Raw genomic sequence first — 17,132 nt, 5'->3', positions numbered from 1 at the left:
GCTTATTTCCCTATTTCTCTTTTTTATTTTTCCTTAAGAAACCTACCTTTATATAAACCAAAATCACCTTTTTTCTCCCAATAGACATTTTCAGTCTAATTGACTATAATTGACCTTATTCACATTAGTGGCATCTACTTTAATTGAAATTAATTTTTATTTCATCTTAGTTTTTTATAATGTTAAAGCTTAAAAAACATACTTTAGTATATTCAATTGCAAAATAACATGATCTTCTTTGAAAAAGTTGATACATTTCCCTTCTCTCTTAGATCATAACATTTTAACTCCTAGCTGCCTTGGTAGCTCTCAAACGCATTCAAATAGACGCTGTTGAATTTTTGCCCAGTACATCAAATTGGTTGGTCTGCAATAGACTCCACCACCATTACTAAAAAAGAAATGTCTCTTGAGGAGGAGGAAATAAGCCTATGGCCAGTGTGAGGATGGAAATTGGAGATAGGACTTCTCATAAAACTGGGATCCTAAAAAAGGGCACAGTCTCAGCTTTAGGAACAATAAATAAATTTGCCATTAACAAGGAGAGAGAAATAGAATACTTGACTAATTTGATTCTAGTGCCAGGTATAGAGGACCTGAGAGTATATCACAAAATCTCTGCTCATAATATGTATTACAGTCAAGTAGGAAAAAAAAAAAAAGGTGAGAAGTTAAGGAAAAGTCTTACCTATTGTGATTAATACTGCAATAAATATAGAAATGCTAATATCTCTTTGAGGTCCTGATTTCAATTATTTTAGGTAACCAGAAGTAGGATTGCTGAATCATATGGTAGTTCTATTTTTAATTTTTTTGAAGAACCCATACTGTTTTTCATAGCAGCTTCACCATTTTTCATTTCCATTAACAATATTTAAGGGTTCCAATTTCTCCTCATCCTCACCAACAATTGTTGTCTTTTGTTTATTTGATTATAGCCACCCTGACAGAGGTGGATGACATCTCATTGTGGTTTGATTTGCATTTCCTTGATGATTAGTGACATGGAACTTTCTTAAAATATACCTTTTGGTCATTTGAATGTCTTTTTTGTAGAAATGTCTATTCAAATCCTTAGTCCATTTTTCAATCAGGGTTAGTTTTTTGTTTGTTTGTTTTACTATTAAGTTGTAAGGCTTCTTTATATATTTTGGAGGATAACCCTTTATTAGATATAGACTTAGCAAATATTTTCTCCCATTCCAGAGGTTGCCTTAAACCAAAATATTCATGACACATATATGTAGGAGTTGCATGCTTCTTATCCAAATATAAACCCAACATCCATTTATTATAAGCCAATATATAGTCTTAAAAAAACCCTAAAGGAAGCTAGATGTTTGAAATTTATTAGCTTAGCACAATGGTAAATGAATAGAAACACAGTCACTTCAGTTTCCATGACTACTTTATGCTACCCTTTTAAAATGACCTCTTAAAATAATAATAGCTGATGTATTTTCATTTACCAAATGCCAGAAACTGTCGAAGGCATTTTGCATAGATTAACTCACAATAAACTCAAGAGATTGAGACAATGACTCTCCTACTTTTTTAAAGGTGGAGTTTGTGGCCAAAATTTTTTGGCTCTCTTATATCCACACGGTTTGTCATATAATTTTTCAGACCCAGGACAAAACATGAATTATATTTCTCCGTACCTTTGCCAAAATATTATTGTGTGAAAATACTTTCCTTGGTAAATGTTTTTCCACCTCTGTGGGCTGCAGAATCATCCCATTTGGGATATAGCTCATCAGTTACCCATCTGCCCCACCCCCCAAATTGAACTGAAAGAGTTTCCTCAAGTGACCTACTAGAATGAGATTTATGAACATATAAATAATTTTTTTTGTGTTATGCTACTGAGATTTTTGAGGTTTTTGTTTTGCAACAGGAGCCAACAAATGCATAAGTAAAGACCTAGCAGTGGAGTCCATCTATAACAAAAATCTAAAACATACAGCAGTATGTTTGAGGTTGGTGACAGATGTCTGGAAAAATTGTGAGAAAACTTAGTGTTGAAACATTGGTAAAACTGTCATCTGAAAGAACTTATAATACAAACATTGAATTTCATTAATTATGGACTTAGGCAAGATGGTGTCCAGGCAGAATACGGAAAGCTTGATTTTGCTACTCTTAGGTTCTGCATAAAATAGACAAGCTCAGGGAAGGACTTGCTAGCTTGCAACTAGAATATACATGAAATATGGAAAATGTAGAACTTGCGTTTACTGGTAAAAGGTAATCACATTGAAACACTGACTATTAAGATATGACCCGAATATTTCCAGTTCCTGCTCTCATGTGTAAAAATCTTAAAAATCATTACTCCCTCCTGATAATGAGAAAAATACTGAATAAACTGAAAACCAATGGCATTTCTTGTTCAGAGAATTAAACTCACAGGGAAAATCACTGCTCTCAAATTTGGATGGATGGGCAAATACAAGAAATCACAAGCCATATCAGCTAATTAGAAGAAAAAAACTACTGGAGCCATAGTCTGGTAGGAAGAATTAAATGGTAACTTGACTAGTTGCTAGAGGCTAGTCCAAAGGCTGCAGTGTAGAATAGTGATAGATAAACTCCTGGGTACCAGGGTCTTAGAGAGCCCCTACCTTTTTATGGGTTTTGCCTCCAGCAACCCAAGTAGGTTCTTACGGTGAAGAGCCAAGAAAATCTCTTCTGTTTCTGGAGGAAAAAGGGAAAAGTAATTATTTTTCAATATACCCATTATTCTTTATAAGAAAAGCCTCCTCAGCAAGGGACAAGGTTTACTAGAGCCTTACCATATGTGGGAGAAGGGAAGTACCCAACTCCAGATACTTCTAGCATTCCTGGCCCAACAAAAGGGGGAAATAAAAGATGGCATACAATTATAAAGGTCATAGCTGAGGGACACAAGCCACTAATGACTGATAATCAAAGGATTAGAGAGTACTTGCTCCCTTTCCACACACACACACACACACACAGATCACCACATCAACAGGGTTTCTATGACCCAATACATCATGATAGACTTCCAACAACATTTTACAAGACATGTTAAAAGGCAAGAAACAGATACAAGAGATAAATCAAGCATCAGAACCATACTCAGATATGGCAGGGGTTTTATAATTAGGAGACCAGTAATATGAAATAACTGTGATTAATGTTAAGGGATCTAATGAAAAAAAGCAGATGATGTTTAAGAACAAATGTATAATGTAAGCAAATAGATGAAATTCTAAAACTCAAAAGGAAATGCTAAAAATTTCAAAAAATACTGTAACAGAAGTAAAGAATGATTTTGATGGGCTCATCAGTAGACTGAACATGGTTGAGTAAAGAATTAGTGAGTTTGTAGATATGCCAATAGAAATTTCCCAAACTTAAATGCAAAGAGAAAAAAGAATGAAAAAAATCAATAACTGTGGGACAATTCAAAAGGTATAACATATGTGTTATCAGAATATCAGGAGAAGGCAGAGATAACACTCTAAGAAATATTCGAAGTAATGATGGCTGAGAATTTTCCAAAATTAATGAAACACATCAAACCATAGTTTCAGGATGGAAGAGAGCACCAAGAAGAATAATACTAAAAAAACTTCTATACCTAGACATGTCATATTCAAATTTCAAAAAAACCAAAGACAAAGAGAAAATCCTGAAAACAGCCCGAGGGGGAAAAATATACTTGGGCTATGGAGAAACAAAAATAAGAATTATACTGAATTTCTTGTCAGAAAATATGCATGCAAGAAGAGCATAAAATAAAACATTTAAAATGTGGAAAGAGGGATGCCTGATTGGCTCAGTCGTTAAGCGTCTGCCTTTGGCTCAGGTCATGATCCCAGGGTCCCGGGATCGAGCCCTGCATCAGGCTCCCTGCTCTGCGGGAAGCCTGCTTCTCCCTCTCCCACTCCCCCTGCTTGTGTTCCCTCTCTTCCTGTGTCTCTCTCTGCCATATAAATAAATAAAATCTTTAAAAAATAATAAATAAAATAAAAATAAATAAAATGTGGAAAGAAAAATCAAACTACCTAGGATTCTATATCCAGTGAACTATTACAGAATTTTGTAGGGTAAGGAAAATATTAGAGATCAAACATTCATTCACATAAAAGGTAAAACATCAGAGAAGAAAAAAAATAAATGTAAAATAAAATACTTTATTTATCATTCTTAGCCTGACAGATCAAGACAATTATTCAAAGTAATAAGAACAATAATATATTGTATAGTTATAGCATATGAGTAAGTGAAATGAGTGATCATGATAGTGTAGGGGACAAGAAGGAATAACTGGGAATACTCATACAGGTTACTTGCATTTCCTGTGTTATTTGAGAGTGGATGTAGGTTTAGTTGTAAATGTATATTGCAAAATACAGTGAAACCACTAAATTTTTTAAATAAAACATAATATGCTAAGAGAGAAAAGATAAATCAAAAACACATAAAATGCTCAGTTAAAATCAGAGAAGGTAGAATACAAGGTAAAGTAAAATAAACAAAAACAAGTGCAATCAGTATAAAGCAAACATGGTAGATATTAAACCCATTATGTCAATAATCACTGTAAAGATAAGTGATGTGAATACATAAAAGGAAAAGGTATTTAGAATGCTTAAAAAAGCAACTGTATGTTGTGTACTAGAAACCACCTTTAAATGTAAAGACATAGATTAAAAGTAAAGAGATGAAGAAAAAGATGCCATTCAAATCAAATTAAAAAAATAATTAAAAGAAAGCTGGGGTAGCTATATAATTTTCTGACAAAACACACTTCAGAATAAAGAAAATCATCAGGGACAAAGAGGAGCATTCCATATTGATAAATGAGTTAATTCTCTAAGAAATGATAACTTTTAATGTGCCTACAAATAACGAAGTGTCAAAGTGTGTCAGGTACAAACTGATAGAAATCAAATTCTGATTCTGAAGCGATCAGAATCCTCAAACAGTAAGATGTCATTATGTGATGACATCCCCTTCCCCCCACTTGTGCTCTCTCTCTCTCTCAAAAATAAATAAATACATAAAAATTTTAAAAGGTTTTAAAAAAACAAATAAATATTGGTGAGATTAAAGATAAAACAAATGATAATTTTTTTTAATTACAAAAAAAAGATCATGAGATGAAATGATGGGTGAATAAGAATTTTCAAGAGGATATAACAGCTGATTTAGAGCCAGTTTCAATTATCAGAGGTAAGAAATACACCACCACAATCTAGAAAATGCAGTCAACAGAAATAGGGTGCTATAAAAATATGAAAATTACATTTTTTACATGTAAAAAACAAACAAAAATGTGTTTAAATATAGTTCCTCAATAGAGTAGGATAGAATTCAATTTAAAAGGCATAACAAAATGTAAAATACTACCACTTTAGGAGACAATTTTAACAGAGTATACAGAGAAAATGTACAATAATGTGTAAGGTGAATTTAAATGAAATTATCTGAGAGGAATTTTTCTTTATAACCAGTGAGTTAAAAGCATATAAAGCCCTCATGTCAACACAAATCATCCTATGCTTTCATACTTGTATTAAATTTGGTTTGAAATATCATTCTATGTGCCATGCCACATCTGATCTCTCTGAGGGAAACTTGCTGTAAGGCTTACATGTCTCCTGGCTCTGATTTCTTATTTTGCTATAAGTTCTATTTATGGATCATCTCACTTTATGCTTGTTCTCTTTTATTTTCTCATTTTTTTGTCTTCTTTGTCTTATATTAGGCATTGGAGTTCCTTCCTATTCCAAATGGTGCCTATGGATATTAGAAATTTATTGAGAAGTGTACACCACTTAATTGGAATTAATAAATGATATTATTCATAAATGGATAAGTAGAATAGTCCTGTGTGAATCTCAATTGTCCATCTGCTTCCTGCCACCAAGGATTTTTCAATAGTCTTATTCCATTTCATTCATGTTCCAGCTTCTCAGCATGTTGGTTAGTCTATTCCGTTTCCACTTTGTCATGCATAGCCTTTACTAAAGTTCTTTCCAGATCAGTGTAACTATATCTTTATTCTAGAGTGTCCCTACAGATATCATCAAACTTTTCATCGATAGATATCTAAATTTCTCTTAAAACAACAGCAACATCAGCAACAACTTTGCAGTCCTTTTTTTTTAAGTAGAGCTCTTGTATCAGTTATTAAAATAAGACTACTTTTATTTCACCCTATTACACCAGAATTTCACCATTTATAGCAATGTGGAAATAAGACATTATGATGTACAGCAGTCTATACAAAATTAACACTTTCCCTATGTTAAGATACAGAGTTTTGAAAATTTCAAGTCACGTGAAATGACTGCATCATAAAAATATTAATTGAAAAGTACATATTGTATTTTATCACAAATATTTTCACAAGCACAAGAAGGATTTATAACTATGAAGAATACAAAGTAATATTTCAGCATAAAAATATAATTGATTTTATAGTACTATTCAGGTTTCACTATTAAAGTTAATAATTTTTTAAAAGTTGTAATTATAATTCCTATTTCAATATATTTCCATTTTTTATATAGGATCCTATCATTCTTTTTAAAAAGTATATAGTAATAGAGAAAAATCATAATTAAACTTTATTTCATTGATGCAAATATAATAGGTAAAATAAGTTATTATATCCTTAAAATCTTCCCTTCATTATTCACATAAAATTGACATAAAATGATTTAAAATAATTGAATAATAAAGGCATTACAAGAATTTGTATGCTCTTATCTTAAATTGATTCTCATTTAATTTTGTCCTGTGGAATTTAGGCATTACCTAATCATCTAGAATTTTGTTTCTGAGCTAAGGCTGGGCTGTCTGGACAATATTTTAAAAGCAGATTTCTTCATCAAGATAAAAACTTCTGCACAACAAAGGAAACAATCAACAAAAACTAAAAGACAGCCTATGTAATGGGAGGAGATATTTGCAAATGACATATCTGAGAAAGGGTTAGTATCCAAAATCTACAAAAAACTTATCAAACTCAACACCCAACAAATAACCCAGTTAAGAAATAGGCAGAAGACATGAATAGACACTTTTCCAAAAAAGACATCCAGATGGTTAACAGACACATGAAAAGATGCTCAACATCACTCATCATCAGGGAAGTACAAATCAAAACCACAAAGATACCATCTCACACCCGTCAGGATGACTAAAATTAATAACACAAGAAACAACAGGTATTGGTAAGGATGTGGAGAAAGGGGAACCCTCTTACACCGTTGGGAATGCAAACTGATGCAGGCACTCTGGAGAACAGTAAGGAGGTTCCTCAAAATGTTAAAAACCGGACTACCCTAGTATCTAGTGATTGCACTATTAGGTATTTACCCAAAGGATACAAAAATACAGATTTGAAGGGATGTATGCTCCTGATGTTTATAGAATCACTATCAACAATAACCCAACTATGGAGAGAGCCTAAATGACCATCAACTGATGGGGAAAAAAAAAAAAAGAAGAAGAAGAGGTGGTGGATACAATACAATACGATGGAATACTACTCAGCCATCAAAAAGAATGAAATCTTGCCATTTGCAATGATATGGATGGAGCTAGAGTGTATTATGCTAAGTAAAATAAGTCAGTCAGAGAAAGATAAATACATATGATTTTACTTACATGTGGGATTTAAGAAAGAAAACAGATGAACATATGGGAAGGGGAAAAGAAAAGGAGGAGAGAGGGAAACAAGTCACAAGAGACTCTTAAAAATAGAGGACAAACTGAGGGCTGATGGAGGGAGGTGTGGGGGGATGGGCTAGATGGGTGATTGGTATTAAAGAGGGCAGTTGTTATCAGGCACCCTGGGTGTTATATGTAAGTGATGAATCACTGAATTCTACTCCAGAAACCAATATTGCACTGTATGTTAACTACTTAAATTTTAATTAAAAAATAAAATAAAATCAGGCTTCTGGGTCTGATACCCAAAAACTTGCATCCATTGTGTCTTGAGTTGGGATCTGGGTATTAGTATATCTTTACCAATACCTAAATCTACATCTATCTATCAATCAACAGATCAATAGGTAGATATTTTATAAAGCTCTCAGTGAATTATGGTTTTAGTGTTGCTTTCAGTCACATGTCTACTTTTTTAGTTTTTTCTTTTATGGTTTTAGTGTTGCTTTCAGTCACATGTCTACTTTTTTAGTTTTTTCTTTCTCTGTGAGGATGACTCACATATACAGGTAACCAATACCATCCTTGTTTATTCTAAAGCTTGGACACTGCTCTCAGATAACTCTGTCTCTCCTCTAATTCTAAAAGTAATATTGCTAAAACTACTACTACTGTTACTAATGGCAACAGCAGTAATAATTTCTGGTTCATAATATATTCAACTTCTGTATTAATTATATAAAACTTTAGCGTTTCAATTACTATTTTATATCTAAGAATCTTCAATTAATACATCATTATCTCTGGACTAAAAATAAAGTTTGCCGAACACTGTTTTCAATAATTTCTCTCAATATATCTTTTCATTTAATATATGTTTTTACTATTTTATTCTATGTTTCTGAAAAAAATTCTCTGCTACAATCAAACATAAACAACTACTACATTTTCTTATTGTTTCTATATTGAAGATTTTGCTGATGCTATCTAGCCGCATCATTTCCTTCTCATCCCCCAAATAGACATATTCTATGAATACATACTAGAATGGACAACAAGATCTTAAAATATTTAAATAGCAGCAGATCTGACCCATTTCCTCAGAACCCACAACTCCATGGGATTCAGCAACTGAAGAGTTAATGTCCCATATCGCAGGAAACTTCAGGAACCAGATTCCACGCCAAAAAATAGATCTGTTTTAATAGGTGGATACATATGTCATCCAGGGCCTGTGATTGACTGCTTCCTCTGTGTTCTACCCTGCAAGACAGGTGATGCCTTTGCTAGAATCCAAACTAGGGAAGTTTGAGGTCGATACTGCAGGGGGACCATTTTGGCACTTGCTAGCTATCTCTGCCATCAGAATGTGACAACTCCGGTCATCAAATTTTCCCCAGGCAAGAGTGTGCTCTGGATAAGTAGGTGAGTTGGCACAGTTGGTGTTAGCACAGGTCCTCTGAATGGCGATGCTACTAAACTGCAGGCAAATGGCTGTGTAGACAAATACCTTGTTTAATGTTGTGAGTATCACTTCTGCCCCCGTGACACAACTAACTCAAACTAGTAATGATGGTCTGACACCTTGCCAATGTTGTGACATAGTTCTTGTGTTGGTGCATGTCTTGCAAACCAAAGTACTTACTGCTCTTTGTTCTGTATTATCTTCCTTTTGAGGGAATTTTGATAAGAAAAATTCTTTGAAGATAGAAATAGTCTCCTTCTGAAGCAAAGAGCAGGCATGCTTACTGCTTTTATCAAGGATTCAACTTGTCTTATTTCCGGATTACTCTTCTACAATACAAACCCCTACATGTGTAGATGTTTTTTGGCTCTCTCTCTTCATTCTCTGAGAATTGAAGTTCAGTGGATCAGTACCAATAATGATGATATTCTGAGGAATTCTTAATCTCAGGAAACAAACTGAGGGTTGCTGGAGTGGTGGGGGGTGGGAGGGATGGGGTGGCTGGGTGATAGACATTGGGGAGGGTATGTGCTATGGTGAGCACTGTGAACTGTGAAAGACTATTGAATCACAGACCTGTACCTCTGAAACAAATAATACAATATATGTTAAAAAAAAAAAAAAAGAAGATAGTAGGAAAGGTAAAATGAAGGGGGAGAAATCGGAGGGGGAGGCGAACCATGAGAGACTATGGACTCTGAGAAACAAACTGAGGGTTCTAAAGGGGAGGGGGGTGTGGGGATGGGTTAGCCTGGTGATGGGTATTAAAGAGGGCACGTACTGCATGGAGCACTGGGTGCTATACGCAAACAATGAATAATGGAACACTACATCAAAAACTAATGATGTATGTATGGTGATATGGTGATTAACATAACATAATAAAGTTTTAAAAAATGATGACATTCTGGCTACTGCTATTTCTGAGTCAGATACTAATGTCTCTGATCCAGGAGTCTCACATACTCTACTAGCATCCATGACACTATGTTAGCTTGAAAGTTGGGTAGAGCTTCTCCAACTATTAGGAACTCAACGAAATACATCTTGCACTCTATTTTCCACTTGAAGCCTCAATAATAGAGCTTTTGTTGGCTTACACTTTTACAAGGAAGTAGATTGTTTGTTGTCTTTTTTTAATCCCAATATAGTTATGAACAGCTCATTACTGTTTAAATATATGGTTGTCTTTGCTCCTTAATGAAATTTTGAACAACTGAATGACAAGAGATTAATATTCTACTTTCTAACCCAGTTTTGAACGATGCTCCATGAAAACTTGTAACAAATATACTCATATTTGCAAGTGAGTTTCTATCTAAACCATCTCAATAATGCATACAAAATATATGCTCTAGAGCTAGTTTGAGGTCCCTTAACTAACTGACCACCTCTAACCTATAAATGAGATTGGAGAAATTATGGATTTTTTAAAAAGATTTTATTTATTTATTTGACAGAGAGAGCACAAGTAGACAGAGAGGCAGGCAGAGGGAGGGGGAGAAGCAGGCTCTCCACTGAGCAGGGAGTCTGACGTGGGGCTCTATCCCAGGACCCTGGGATCATGACCTGAGCCGAAGGCAGACACTTAACCGACTGACCCACCCAGGCACCCGAAATTATGAATTTTTGAAGTGAGAAATATGAGATGCTGTGAGTTCCTAGAGCTAGGGTCCTGAAGAGAGGGATCATTCAGAAAACTTCAAACGAGTAATTTAGAGTTTGGGGAAAACACGTTTCTTATGTCTGAAAAATGCAATGATGGAAAGACTGTAATTTCCTTCCTGACTTTGAAGAAAGAGAGTTCGCTGCCTTAGAGGTGACTTTCACTAAACAACTGATCAGTACAAAAGATGGAAATTTCCATTTGAAGGTTAGCAGAGTAAAACTCAGTCTGGGGCTCATTATCAAAAACTGACACTCAGTTAACTCCCCCAGAAGTGTTGTACCTATGTTTTCATACACATTGAAAATATTCTTCATATATGAAGTACTTGTTGGTTATTAAACTTAAGCTGAGAGAATTCAGTACCAGCAGACCTTCTCTATAAGAAATACTAAAGGAACTGGGTGTTATATGCAAACAGTGAATCATGGAACACTACATCAAAAACTAATGATGTAATGTATGGTGATTAACATAACATAATAAAATTAAATTAAAGAAAAAAACACATTGAGATACAACCTTACACCAATTAGAATGGCAAAAATTGACAAAGCAAGAAACAACAAATGTTGGAGAGGTTGTGGAGAAAGGGGAACCCTCTTGCACTGTTGGTGGGAATGCAAGTTGGTACAACCACTTTGGAAAACAGTGTGGAGGTGCCTCAAAAAATTAAAAATAGAGCTACCTTATGACATAGCAATTGCACTCCTTGGTATTTACCCCAAAGACACAGATGTAGTGAAAAGAAGGGCTATATGCAACCCAACATTCATAGAAACCATGTCTACAATAACCAAACTGTGCAAAGAGCTGAGATGCCCTTCAACAGATGAATGGATGAAGAAGATGTGGTCCATATATACAATGGAATATTACTCAGCCATCAGAAAGGATGAATACCCAACTTTTACATCAACATGGATGGGACCGGAGGAGATTATGCTAAATGAAATAAGTCAAGCAGAGAAAGTCAATTATCATATGGTTTCACTTATTTGTGGAACATAAGGAATAGCATGGAGGACATTAGGAGAAGGAAGGGATAAATGAAGGGGGGGAAATCAGAGGGAGAGATGAACCATGAGAGACTATGGACTCTGAGAAACAAACTGAGGGTTTTAGAGGGGAGGGGGAGATGGGTTAGCCCGGTAATGGGTATTAAGGAGGGCACGTACTGCATGGAGCACTGGGTATTATACAAAAACAATGAATTGTGGATCATGACATCAAAAATTAATAATGTATTGGATGGTGATTGACATAACATAATAAAACAAAATTTTAAAAAAGGAAGAAAAAATCATCATTAAATAGTTTAAAAAAAAAAAAAAAAAAAAAGAAATACTAAGAGAAATTTTTCAGACCAGAGAAATTAAACCAAATGGAAACATGGATTGAAGAAGAGCAGCAACCATAAATATTTAGGTAGATCAAAAGTACTAGTTTTTTACCTTTTAAACATTTCTTAACAAACACAAACTGTTTATAGGAAATATAATATCATTGGTGGGATTTATAACATACATAGAAGTAATATATGTGACAGTAAGAGCAAATGAGAGTGTTTGAAGGAAATGGAATTATACTCTCTTAAGATTCTTAAATTGTGAAGTGTGAAGTAAAGTAAATGAAGTGGTACAATATTAATCTTAAATAGAATATGACAAATAAGGATATATATAATGAAGTATAAAGCATCAGTTAAAATAATGAAAGAATTATAGCTAAAGAGTCACCAAAGGAGATCAAGTACTTTACAATATTAAAAAATCCATTTTATACATATTATTTTTAAATTGTTTCTGATATATATATATAGTTGTTTCTAATATAATTTAAAACTATTTTAAGTTTAGCAACTGAGCTTCAGAAATATTTAAATGACTTTCTCAGATGAGTATAGGTGGTAACATATAGAGGTTAGAGGTAGGAACCCAAACATCCTGACTCCCAATTTTATTCTCATTCAAATGTATCATACTGTTTATGAAACATCTCAATTTATGGAGGGGGGATATGGAAAGAAAATTCAAATTTTTCATTAATATGCTCTTTACAAATAGCTTATGTTTAGATAACCTATTGAAAATGGCAGAGGGAGGGGCATCTGGGTGGCTCAGTCGTTAAGTATCTGCCTTTGGCTCAGGTCATGATCCCAGGGTCCTGGAATTGAGCCCCGTGTTGGGCTCCCTACTCAGCGGAGAGCCTGCTTCTCCTTCTCGCACTCCCCCTGCTTGTGTTCCCTCTCTCCCTGTCTCTCTCTGTCAAATAAATAAATAAAATCTTTAAAAAATGAAAAGAAAAGAAAATGGCAGAGGGAGGAGCCAAATATCGATTTACTCAACATTTATTTTGTACTTATTATGTGAGAAGTATTTTTTTTAAAGATTATTTATTTGACATAGAGAGAGAGAGAGCACAAGCAGGGGGAGGGGCCGGCAGAGGGAGAGGGAGAAGCAGGCTCCCCGTCCAGCAGGGAGCCCAACACGGGGCTCAATCCCAAGACTCTGAGATCATGACCTGAGCTGAAGGCAGACGCTTAACCAACTGAGTCACCCAGGTGCCCCATGTGAGAAGTATTGTGACAATATGAATTTAAAGAATTCTCTTTCTGGACAAATAATCTATATTATGTCTATCCCTCAGATACTTTATATAAAAAATATGTATGCATTTCAGAAACTAAATGAAACATCCTAAATATTCAAATTTTGCTCTTCCCATCTTCTCAAGAAAGGGAAGCTTTTGTGAGTTCTATATGGATTTTCACATCTTAAGGTACTTTTTTTTTTTTAATTCTTTTTTTTTTTTAAAGATTTTATTTATTTATTTGACAGAGAGAGAGACACAGCGAAAGAGGGAACACAAGCAGGGGGAGTGGGAGAGGGAGAAGCAGGCTTCCTACTGAGCAGGGAGCCCGATGCGGGGCTCGATCCCAGGACCCTGGGACCATGACCTGAGCCGAAGGCAGACGCTTAACGACTGAGCCACCCAGGTGCCCCTCTTAAGGTACTTCTAATGGGTAATAATAGCACATGGAGGGATCATTTTATAAACTGCTGTGTGTGTGTGTGTATGTGTCCTTAACCAAGGGTTTTATTCATAGACATTGTTAAAATAAACTCAAATTATGATTTGATTTAAAGATTTATAGAATCATGAGTAGAATTGTGCCAGTATATACATTACAGGAGGAAACGCCATGATATCTTTATTGTCCATGAGTTGATAGCCTCAAGATTCTTTAGTTTGATAATTTAAAACATTGTACTAAATAATACTATTACTATAGAGAAAATAAAATAAAAATATGCTTTAGTATTTTGTTATAGTTTTTTATAAACATATGTATATTTATAGATGTACAGTTGACCCTAGAACACCATAAGTTTGAACTGTGCAGGTTCATTTACACATGGATTTTTAAAAATAAATACAGTACAGCATTATAAATCTAATTTCTCTCTCTCTCTCTTTTTTTTTTTAAGTTTTTTTTTGAGTGTGGAGCCAGCCCAACATGGGTCTGAACTCAGGACCTTGAGATCAAGACCCAAGCTGTTATCAAGAGCCTGACGCTCAAATAACTGAGCCATCCACATGCTCTTTCATTATTTCTTAATAGCCTTTTCTTACTTCTAGTTTACATTGTTATAAGAATACAGTATATAATATATAACATACAAAATATGTGTTAATCAACTACTTATGTTATCATTAAAGCTTCTGGTCAATAGCAGGCTATTAGTAGTTAAGTTTTCAGAGAGTCAAAAGTTATACACAGATTTTCAACTGCATGGGGATTTGGTGCCCTGAAACCCCACATTGTTAAAGGGTCAACTGTATATGATCCAGATGGAAATGTATTTTTCCTCTTTAAGGTTAAACCACTTAACAATTTTATGGCCTTCTTTTGTATTTAAAGTACAATATAAATGTTTTCTTAGGTTATTAAAAATTTTACAACACAAATAATAATAATTACATGAATATCATTTGTATTGAAGGGGTTCAGGTTAGGTCCCCCAGAATGTGCCACGTTGGCATGTTGATTATTTAGAACTAAAGGCTCTTGAGACCTTGCGGACTCAAGAGAAACCTTGGTCCTCCCTTAATTACACAGAAGAATCTCAACTGGGGGTCTTTCCCAGAATAAGGATTACTAACAGAGATAAATTTTATCTGAGTGACCCATCTGTATGGTAGGGCAAATATCTAACTACCAAACATCTGCTCTTCTTATTGTCCTGTGAAAAGCATGCTTTTCCTCTGAAATCCTGGACCTGTACCTAGCCTTAATTCAGATTGACACAAATACCTCATTTTGCCTAACTGTCTTTGGAATTTCCATGTCTATGTGGACTCCCTGGACATACACCTATTAAATTTGATTTTCTCCTGTTAATCTTTCTTTTTTTAAGTTAATCTGTTTTATGTGAATTTGATTCTTAGTCCAGCTAGAAGGACCTTTGAGGGAACAGGAATTCTTGCTCCCCAATAGTATCAATGTATTGTGTTTTCTTTACTCACTTTTCCTTTGATAGTTAGGGCTCCTTTTATGATACATATTCTTGGAGAAAAGGCACTTCATTCTTACAGTTATTTATATGAATTCCTGTATGTACAACAGCTAGTTCAAAATATTATTAAGTAACACACCATATAATTAAGATTTACATGTGCCATATGCCTTTCTAAATTCTAGTGATGGTTATTATTGTGTTTATGTCTTCATATATTATTTATTTTGCTTTTCTTTACTACATGAATACTTTTGGCTTAGTAATATATGCACTTTCCAATATTATATTTAATGTGTGCTTTTGCTATAAAAAGCATATGTTTTTCATAGAAGACTTGAAGAATTTCACTAATTTTTATGTGTTTATGTGTGTCTATGAGAGAGAATTTAACTGAAATAATGTATATTGATATTGGGTAAGGATATGAGGGGTCATATGAAGGAAGAACTGTAGAAGGTGGCATTTTAAATAATAGAATAGCTTCATGTGGTTTGTTCAGGAACAATTTGGACTTTGTTTTAAAATATGTTATTTTTAACTTCCAGAAATTATTCTGAGAACTTTTCCAGTTGAAATAAAACCTTGTGCCAGAAATGACTTCAAAATAAGAACTTATGTTTGGTCAGAATTCAGTCTTAAATTTATTTAAAGAAAAAATATTTTGAATGTGTATGTAGCTGTAGTCCAAAGGCGAGCAAAATTTGCAACCCCAAAATATGTCTCTAGCGTAAGGATTATTTTAGACTGATTATTTTTAAGAAACAGCAGATAGGAAAAGCTCTGCAAAGTGAATAGAAGTTACCCTTTTGTAAGATACATTTGCATTTGTAAGGAAAACTGTATTTGTAATGGTGTCTCCTTCACTGTACCAGGAAGAGAAAGATGACTAAAGCTCAAGAAACCCTTATCGATAGAGAAGGCAAGGCCATAAATTTGTCTAATAACTTTACCCTTGTTTGCTGTGCTTTTCCTGATAGTGTCCCACAACTGGCTTCCATCTGCAACATCTTCTTTCGTCTTTAGGTGGAGGTGGCATTTAAGGTGATGGCTTGGGTCATTTTGGGGAGTTAGTTTTCCTGGATATGTCCCATGTGTACAGGAGGTATACATGTTACTAAATTTCTGTTCGTGTTTCTCCTCTTTTTTTTTTTTAAGATTTTATTTATTTGTCAGAAAGAGAGAGAGAGGGAGAGAGCATGAGCAGGGGGGAGGGGCAGAGGGAGAAGCAGGCTCCCAGATGAGCAAGGATCCTGATGTGGGACTCAATCCCAGGACGCTGGGATCATGACCTGAGCCAAAGGCAGATATTTACCCAACTGAGCCACCTAAGCAGCCCTGTGTTTCTCCTCTTAATCTGTCTTTTATTTCAAGGGAGTCTCAGTTAAGAACCTAGAAAGGTAGAGAAAAAATTTTTTTCCTCCCCCATAAGTCATAGTTTTCAACTCTCTTAAAGGCCTCCCACACATCACAGAAAATGTCAACTGTCTGTTCCAATATAGTATGGAACAATAGTTTCAATTAAACTGAAATTTAATTGACTTACAGATGTATAAGAAACATTGTTTTCTAACAATAAGATTTGCAAATACACAGGAATAAGAAACCGGGTTATATTTTTCTATGGCTGGGGGGCAGTGGCAGGGAAAGTGGGGAGCGCATTGTTAAAATCACGAGTTTTCCTTCTGTTATGTGTGCAATCTTCCCTAATTGTAAGCAGATTATCTTCCAGGCAACCCTTCAAGTTTTCTTTCATTTTCTAAGTTTCAAAGGGGATTGCTAAGTCTTAATTTTATAACATTTATTAAATGAAGTTATCCATGTA

The sequence above is a fragment of the Mirounga angustirostris genome, unplaced genomic scaffold, assembly GCF_029215605.1.
Source record: "Mirounga angustirostris isolate CCGP_5_RB_7025 unplaced genomic scaffold, mMirAng1.0.hap1 SCAF_4, whole genome shotgun sequence".
NCBI classification, from domain to species: domain Eukaryota; kingdom Metazoa; phylum Chordata; class Mammalia; order Carnivora; family Phocidae; genus Mirounga; species Mirounga angustirostris.
This window is presented reverse-complemented; position numbering follows the sequence as displayed.